Raw genomic sequence first — 10027 nt, forward strand, 5'->3', positions numbered from 1 at the left:
AGCAGTGGACGGCTGGGATTTACCTCTGGCTCGTCTGCTCAGAAGTTGACTCTCACAGTGAGCTGCACACACTTTGGGCTCAACCCTCTCCATTCAGTTTGATGCGTTCTGGGTCTGCTGCAGTCATGTGTAAATCTCAAAACGGGATAAGCACAGCCACAGGCCAAAACAAATGTATAAGAAACAATTTCATCTGAAGACAGAAAGTATCCGTTTTTATTGATATAAAACAAGAATGTACTTGAATGTGCAATCCTTTGAAAGATGAGATGGGTATGTGGGGGATAAAGATGAGATGGGTATTTGGGGAAAGCTTCACCATGTTTTGCCTTTCTTTATCATTCCAAATATCTCAGGGAAACTAAACCAAAAAGCCTGTTCATTAGTTGAGACTTAACTGATTACAAATAATAGAAACTCCTATTAAAGTCAGTACAAATAAAATGATACTTAATAGTCTTAAGTAATTGAAATATTAAAGGATAGGTCTCAGGAATGGCTGGATTCAGGAGCCAAGACTCTGACACCAGGAGCACCTCTTTCACTTGGGACTGTCTTTATCGCTTTCCTGTGTGGGCTTTTCTTCTAATGGTGACAAGATGGATGTTAAGCAGGTTCCATGTGCTGTCAGCAAGTGAACAGAAAAGACTAGACTTCCCAACAACCTCAGAAAAAAAACACACACAGGGTTAATAGCATCAAGTTCAGGTAAAGCAAGGTGGAAGGCAAGCGTGATCCCAGGACCCCATGCCTACTCTGGGGAACACAGTCATTCCCCTTGAAACTTCATGGATTAAAGCGCGTGAGGGCTGGTTCCTAGGAAAATAGGGCAGCAAGGCTTTTATGAAAAGAGTGAATGCAGGCAAGTAGTCAAAATTAGCAGATGCTCTTGTAAATAAACTATCTGTCCATGACTAGACAGACAAATTGCGATATATCTGTAATGGACATTACCACACATAAGTATCATACAATAGATACATGGAACCACACGAATGAACTTTATGTCTTTAAAAAAATCTATTCTTTGGGAATTCACACACACACACACACACACACACACACACACACACACTGAATTTTCTATTTCCCCCGTCCATTCTACTCCATTCACATTCTGCCAATACAGAGCTTCATGGCCTCTTCATTTTTTAAAAATAACTCACTGAGTTCAGACACTATTGGCCATATGTGCATAGGTGTGGGGCCATTCACTGGAGCATAAGTCCCCTATCAGCACCCATACCTCCAGAGAAGAATGACTTCCTTTTCTCTGGCAGCTATCCACTGCCAACAGTTCCTCAGCAGTGGGGCTTCAAGCAATGCACAAGGATACATTTTAAATGTATTACATTAGGTAAAAGATACTGGACACACATGTATGATTTGTGTGATACTCTATGATTCTCTTATATTGATGCTATAGCAACCGAAATCAGGTCAGTGTTCAGCAGAGTCTGTGAGGACATGAAATGACTACAAGGAACATTTTTGGGAGAAGCTTTTTTTTTTTCCTGAGACACGACACGGTTTCTCTGTAGCTTTGGAGCTTGTCTTAGAAATAGCTCTTGTAGATTAGGCTGGCCTTGAACTTACAGAGATCTGCCTGCCTCTGCCTCCTGAGTGCTGGTATTAAAGGCATGTGCCACCACTGTCTGGTGGGAGGGGCATTTTTGGACTGATATGTTCTGTATTTCAGTAGTTGGGGTCGAATGCTCAAGCATGTAAAACAAATCTTTGATGCACACAGAGCAACCAACTTGCCTTGCAGGCAAATTGTAGTTCAGCATATATCTGACTTAAAAATAGAACCCACAGTTTTCTGATGCTTTCTATCATGTAGGATAAATTCTGACCCTGGGCATTGCTTGCAAAGCCGCGCACCTTCTGCCCTGCCTCCTCCCTGCCCTCGTTACTATCATGCCTCCTCTCCCTATATCATCTCAGCTGTATTAGTCTTCTGCCTATTTTTCAGGCTTCCTGAGTTCAGGAAATAAATACTGTATCCTTTGCCAGAGACATTTTTAATTGCATTTTTAAAACTCTACACCTGTAAGAATGGCCAAGATCAAGCCAGGCTATGGTGGTGCACACCCTTAATCCCAACACTCGGGAGGCAGAGGCAGGCACATCTCTGTGAGTTCGAGGCCAACCTGGTCTACAGAGCTAGTTCTAGGACAGGCTCCAAAGCTACAGAGAAACCCTGTCTCAAAGAAAAAATAAAAGAATGGCTGGCCATCGACCTGATCCAGAGTCAGTGATCTCTAACTGAACAGGGATGGGACTAAACCAGCTACCTAGGTCAGAGTGGGCCTGAGGAAGAAAGCTTCATGGGACCAGAAGACAAAAGCCAATCCAGTCCCAGGGGCCAATCCAGCCCAGGGACACTGGTGGACCAGGATTGAGCCAGCAATCTGATCCAGAGTCAGCGATCTCCACCAGAACAAGTACAGGGGAGTAACCACTGAGTGAGTGAGCCAGAGCCTGAGACCACTGAGGACCTGGATATGAATCTGGGACCTTTAAGGGAGTAGACCTAAGCCAGGACCCCTGTGGGTCTGGGCATGAGTCTAGGACCTCCCAGGAACTAGGCCTGAGCCAGGACCTCTCTGCCAGTCTGGATGTGAATCTGGGACCTCTGAGGGAGTAGACAGGAACCAGAGATCTCTGCAGGGCCAGGCATGAGTCTGAGGGATTAGGCCTGAGCCAGGACCTGGTCTTGGACATCAAAGGGGATAGGCAGGAACCTGGAACCTCTGTGAGTCCAAGCATGAGTCTGGGACCTCTGAGGGAGTAAGCCTGAGCCAGGTCCTCTGCAGTTCTGGGTGAACCTGAGCCTGGGAACTCTGAGGCAGCAGACCAGAGCCAGAAACCTTTGCAGGACCAACTCCAAGCCAGGGACTTCTGCAGGAGGGGATCCAGACCAGGATTTAAGAAACAGGTCAAAGCCGGTAAACTGGGCCAAAGTAGGCCTGAGATAGCAAACTCCAAGGGAGCAGAGCAAACCACAGGAGCGCTGAGCTATGTCCAGGAACATGGAGTGACCAACGGGGTAACTAGAACTGTGACACTGACTATACCACGAGGAACAACCATCTGAGCTTTGGATTCACTGGCACCTAGAAGATTAATCAACAGAATCTCAGACAGCCCCAACCACACTATTAGAGGAAAAGATGAGTAGAAAAGGTAAGAACACATGCAACACCACAAAGAGCAACACAACACCAGTAAAACCTAAAGACCCTACAACAGCAAGACCTGAACAACCAGATATAGATGAAGCAGAAAAAAATGACTTAAAACTTCAAGAAATTCCCTTAAAGAAATGGAGGAAAAGACAAACAAAAAATTGGAAGACATCAGCAAATCCCTCAAAGAAAATCAAGAAAAAGAAATCAAACATATGAAAGAAACCATTCAAGACTTGAAAACTGAAATAGAGACAATAAAGAAAACAGAAGCCGAGGGAATAATAGAAACAGAAATCATAAAAAAATGATTGGGAACCACAAACTCAAACATGAACAGCAGAATACAAGAGATGGAAGAAAGAATCTCAAGCGCTGAAGATACAATAGAGGAAATAGATTAATCAGTTAAAGAAAACATTAAATCTAACAAAAGCTTAACCCAAAATATCCAGGAAAAATGGGACAACATGAAAAGGCCAAATAAAAAAATAATAGGTATAGAAGAAGGAGAAGTTCAGCTCAAAAGCACAAAAATATATATATATTTAACAAAATCATAGAAGAAAACTTTCCCAACTTAAAGAAAGATATGCCTGTGAAGATACAAGAAGCTTACAGAACATCAGATAGACTGGGTCAAAAAAAAAAAAAAGTCCTCTTGCAAGATAATAATCAAAACACTAAACATACAGAATAAAGAAAGAATATTAAGAGCTTCAAAGGAAAAAGGCCATGTAACATATAAAGGTAGACCCGTCAGAATTACACCTGACTTCTCATTGGAGACAATGAAAGCCAGAAGGTCATGGTCAAGCATTATGCAGACATTAAGAGACCATGGATGCCAGCCCAGACTACTACACCCAGCAAAACTCAATCACCATAGAAGGACAAAACAAGATATTCCATGACATAACTAGAATTCACCAATTCCTAACCACAAACACAGCCCTACACAAAATACTAGAAGGAAAACTCCAACCCAAGGAAGTTTGCTACATTCAACAAAAACACAGACAATTGATGGTCTCATAGCAGCAAATCACAAAGAAGGGAAAAACACACAAATGTGATAACATCACCATCCATGAAAACTAAATTAACAAGAGATAGCAATCACTGGTCATTAATATCCCTTAATGTAAATGGACTCATCTATAAAAAGGCACAGGCTAACACATTGGATACGAAAACAAAATCCATCCTTCTTCTGCATACAGGAAACACATCTCAACCACAAAGAAAGACATCGTCTTAGAGTAAAGAGTCGGGAAACAATATACCAATCAAATGGACCTAAGAAACAAGCAGGTGTAGCTATCCTAGTATCTAACAAAATAGACTTCAAGCTAAAATCAGTAAAAAGAGACAAAGAAGGTCATTTAATGTTAGTCACAGGAAAAATCCATCAAGAGGAAATTGAGGCCAGCCTGGTCTACAAGAGCTAGTTCCAGGACAGGAACCAAAAGCTGCGGAGAAACCCTGTCTCAAAAATAAATAAATAAATAAATAAATAAATAAATAAATAAATAAATAAAGGAAATCTCAATACTGAACATCTATGTCCCAAATACAAGGGCACCCTCATATGTAAAAGGAACACTTCTGAAGCTTAAATCATACATTAAACCCCACACACTAATACTGGGAGACTTCAACACTCCCCTCTCACCACTGGACAGGTCAGTAGGACAAAAAATGAACAGAGAAATAAGAGAATGAACAGATGTTATGACTCAAATGGACTTAACAGACATCTATGGAATATTTCATCTAAACAGAGAAGAATATACCTTCTTCTCAGCACCTCATAGAGCCTTCTCAAAAACTGACCACGTACTAGGTAAGAAAACAAACCTCAACAAATACCAAAAAATTGGAATAACCCAATGTACCTTATCAGATCACCATGGTATAAAACTAGAAGTCAACAGCAGTTCTAATTCCAGAAAACCCACAAACACATGGAAATTAAACAATGCTCACCTGAATCATCAATGGGTCAAGGAAGAAATAAAGGGAGAAATTAAAGACTTCCTAAAATTCAATGAAAATTACCACACAACATACTCAAATTTATGGGACACAATGAAAGCAGTGTTAAGAGGAAAGTTTATAGCAGTAAATGCCTACATAAAGAAGCTGGAAAAATCCCACACTAGTGAATTAACAGAATATTTGAAAACTTCAGAACAAAAAGAAGCAAACTCACCAAAGAGAACTAGATGGCAGGAAAGAATCAAATTGAGAGCTGAAATCAACAAAATAGAAACAAAACAATACAAAGAATCAATGAGACAAAGAGTTGGTTCTTCAAGAATATCAACAAAGTAGACAAACCTTTCTTCAAGCTAACTAAAAGGCAGAGAGAGAATATCCAAATTAACAAAATCAGAAATGGAAAGGGGAACATAACAACAGACATGGAGGAAATTCAGATAATCATCAGGTTATATTTTGAAAACCTGTACTCCACAAAATTGGAAAACTTAAAAGAAATGGACAACGTTCTAGATAAATATCACTCCCAAAATTAAATCAAGACTAGATAAGCAAATTAAACAGACCTATAACTGTTGAAGAAATAGACACAGTCATCAAAAGTTTCCCAAAAAAAAAAAAAAAAAAAAAAAACCCAGGGACCAGCCTGGTCTACAAGAGCTAGTTCCAGGAGGCAGGACATGACTACTGCAGAGTGAAGACAATCCTTTAAGACCTGCTCGCTGGACATGCAGCTCAGATTCTGCAAGTGTGGCCTGCAGGGCTGAAAGGAAGGAAGCATAATGTGGGTTGCCTTTCTCTTTCCCTCCTCCACCTCAGTAGAACCCATATACTTCCTGGTTCTCATCGTCCTTCTCTAGGGCAGCCATGTCCTCATGAACCTCAGAAACCTTTCCTTTCTTCATTCCTTCACCCCCACACCAGTGAACAAAGGCATGCTTGGCCTACATCAGGTCAAATCTGTGGTCTAGGCAACCCCAGGCTTCATCAATGGCTGTGGTATTGCTCTGCACGCACACAGCTCACTGTATGTTGGCCTGCTCTCTGCTAGGTACCACAGTAGAAGACTGGTAATTAATGCCAACATTGAAGCCAGTGGGGTATAAATACACAACATGGATGATGTATTTGGTTTTACTGGTGGCAATAACATCATCAACATCTTTGGGAATCACGTCTTCATGGTACCACAGGAAGCAAGCCTTGCATTTCCATGGCGAGGGTCAGTTCATCATCTAGTTGACTGTCTCAAAGTAAATACTGGTGATCTTTCTTGCAGAAAGTTGCTCATAGTAAGCTTTTTATTTTTATTTTTTTTTATTTTTTTAGAGCAGAAATGACAGGGATGTATGTGGTCAGGAGGATGTGGATGTGAGGATAGAGCAACAGATTGGCCTAGAATTTTGTGAGATCAACATTCAGGGAGAAGCCCTGGTAAGAGGTAATCTAAGTCCAGTTTGGACGTTTACTATCAAGGTATCTATGACAAGTGTTAGAGATAGCCTCATTGTCCACCATCAAGTGGACAGAGTGCTCCAGGATGGTACGGGTAGAGAGGATGGAGTTGTAGGACTCATACACGATTGTGAAACTGGGTAAACGGGACTCCAGCTCAGACATCTTGATGTAATCAAGATGAAGACATTTTATCAGTAGGGAGGTAAACCAGAGTCACTTCCCCCATTAGCTCTGGTATTGGTTCACAAAATCCACAAAGACCTCTGCACGGGCCATTCAGCTTACAAATTAAACTTAGATGATCTCATCAAAGGTGTCATCTTCAAGATGGTCACCGGGTCAGTGACCTCCTAGCCAGTGGTGTAGTCCCCTGGCATAGATATTAGCAGCACCGTGATTTCCTGTGATGAACTGCTCTCTGCAGAAGAGCTGGTGCTAAGTGCCACTGAGAATCCTGTCAATGACCATGGATCTCAGCTCTGTAACACCGTTCTGGGCACATGCTTACCAGTAGCCACCTCACTGAAGAAGGTGCTGAAAAAGTCCCCTCTTTACCAATGGTCTTATTTTTTTGATTATCTAGCCACTCAGCTAGATACCATGTTCTAGGCAACAGCAGTCCCAGAAGGCATTGCCAGTCGGGATCAGCCAGACCAATGTGGATAGAGATGAACTCGCTCATGGCAGCTACAGGTGAAGACAATGGGGCTAGACACGAGGTCCTGGTTATCATTCCCAACAAATTAAGAACCACGGTGAGTAATGCATTGGTTCTAATACTTTTCAACAAATGGTCTTCTATCTTTATCTTTATTTGTAATTTGTACAATTACCTAAAACTTACAAGAGACTAATCTTAACAATAGTTTTTTTTTTTTTTTGGAGACAGGATCTTATCATATTTCCCAGGTTGGTCTCAAAAAAAGCTATCCTCCTGCTTCACCATCCCAGATAGCTGGGGTCATAGACACACATAGTTAAATTTAAATGAGTGCTTACCTTGTGCCTTAGCTGGAGCCATAGGCACACACAGTTGCATTTAATGAGTCCTTACCTTGTGTCTCACCCAATGCCAGGCACTCTATGTATTACCTCCTCTTGGCCTGTGAGGAGAAGTTAGGTTTCTTACAGAGGAGAGGCTGATTCTCAAGGGTGATACAGCACCACAAAAGTGGTACAGCTTATCAAGATCAGAATGAATATTTGATGCCATCTTGCTCCCTGAGAAAATGTGCTTTGAGTTAGGCTCTCATGTCTCACTGTGTCTCCCAGGCCAACCGTATAAACTCCTGAGTGCTGGGATTACAGTGTGGCCCATGACCAGCACACGCTTTACGCTTTCCGTCAGTCAGCCCTCACTGCTTCGTCAGTTCCTTTACCTGTGTGTTGTTTGATTTTTGCATATTTCACCTCACCTTTCCAGACAGCTGGTAACCTGTATGAAATCAGGTATTGTGAATCATTTACTCATGACATTTTCCAGACACACAGAAGGCTGTAGCCTTAAAATGTAAATCCACTGCTTGAATTTAAATTTTTCTTCCAATTCACAGATTCTTTTGGGGGTTGGTTAATAGGTACTTTAACAAAGATGGAGGAAGAATTGTTGATTCTTTATGTCTCAGAGTTTTCAAAAGAACAGATTCATTTCTGCCTAGAATGATTCAAATATACCTTTACTTCATATAAGCTTATGAGTATTATTGTCTCATGTGCCTGCTATTATTTACTAATCCAAATATCTACTTGAGAAGCACTGATCATTCGCTATGTGTCATTTAGATAATTTGTATATTTTATTTTTTATTGGAGAGTTCTAAAAACCATAACTAGCCCATAATCTTCCTGTTTTGGGTTTATGGCTTCTGAATACATGATACTGTGGGTTAGTTTGGTGTGTTCCTTTCTCTAACTCTGCAACATGAGGTTTTATCACATGTTTAAAGCAAAGGTCAAAAGAAGTTAACTGGGACAAAAAAAATATCAATTTTATTATTACTTGACATTTTAGTTTTAAATGTAGTTGATTTAAGGTATAGATAAGTGTGATCAAAGCAGTAATAAAGGATATTATAAAGTGTAAATTAAACTTGTTGTTGACTGTTTATTGAATTAAATTAAGATGTATTATTCAAGTAGTCTAGTCTTCTTAGATAATGACAAAGAGACTATCCATTCCATGTAATTAAAGAATAAAATAACAATATTTATGGGATCACCTCATTGTGCGAAAGTAAGAGTACAGAAACTTAACCCAACTGTGATATGTTGGATGAGATGTTAATGATGTATTTTATACTTAAAAATTGCTAAGGAAGCAGACCTTAAATGTTCTTACAACATTACCTCCCATGGGAGGTGATTGGGATAAGATGAGGCCGACAGAGTGGAGTCCCGCGATTTACTCCTGATGGCTTAATGAAGCAGAGGCCATACAATACACATGTGTGTCCACGCTCACTGCCAGTCGCCCACCCTAGACACTCTCCTTGGTCTTGGCACTTCAGCAGTAAGCCAGCAGCAGTGTGGCCCTGATCGTGGACTTCCAGAACCATGAGCCAAAATTAACCCCTTCTTTTTATTTTTATTTCTTTATTTATTTAGTTAGTTTTTTTCGAGACAGGGCTTCTCTGTAGCTTTGGAGCCTGTCCTGGACTAGTTCTTGTAGACCAGACTGGCCTTGAACTCACTGAGATCCACCTGCCTCTGCCTCCCGAGTTCTGGGATTAAAAGCGTGTGGCACCACCACCTGGCTAACTCCTTCTTTTTAAACAACAATAAAAACTAGCAAGTCTGTGGTATAATTTCAAGAAAGAGACAATCAGCCTGAAAACTGGAGAATGACTAGGTGGGTAAAAGGTGTGTGTGTGTGCATCTACCAAAGGAAGCTGTGAGCAAGGCCTTTCGGTAATGAAGAACCTGGGAGGCAGAGGCCGTGGGAGCAGTTCAGCATAACTAAAAGGTCAGTGATTTAGAGACAATGGCGGGAGGTGAAGCTGACAAAATGGGCAGGGGTGGGAATGTGCAGAGACCAATGCATCGTTGCAAATGCATTTGGATTTTATAGTAAATTGGACCGAAAGCCAAGGATGTCAAGTGGTAAAGTGGCAAGACCTGGTTTGCTGAATCAGAGCATTCTCATCATAGTGAGGAAAACAGCTCCATAGAGCAACAGAGAAAGAAGCGGGGAGGTGTGTAGGCCTCTGTGGGAACCTAGGCAGACAGAGGGGAAGCACTAATGGAGCGGACATATGGGCATGGGAGTTGAAAGAAAGAGGAAAATGAATTGATTCACCTTTTTTTAAAAAAATTATTTTTAGAACGTGTATGTGTATCTGTATGTGGCTTGCACATTTGCCTGCAATGTCAGTGGG

General features: G+C 41.2%; 1 pseudogene; it reads right to left on the reverse strand.

Annotated features, from left to right (window-relative positions):
* Positions 1–6010: 6010 nt before the first annotated feature.
* On the reverse strand, positions 6011–6854 carry LOC130884718 (tubulin alpha chain-like; annotated as a pseudogene).
* Positions 6855–10027: the final 3173 nt, after the last annotated feature.

This window comes from Chionomys nivalis, chromosome 12 (genome assembly GCF_950005125.1).
Source record: "Chionomys nivalis chromosome 12, mChiNiv1.1, whole genome shotgun sequence".
Taxonomy (NCBI): domain Eukaryota; kingdom Metazoa; phylum Chordata; class Mammalia; order Rodentia; family Cricetidae; genus Chionomys; species Chionomys nivalis.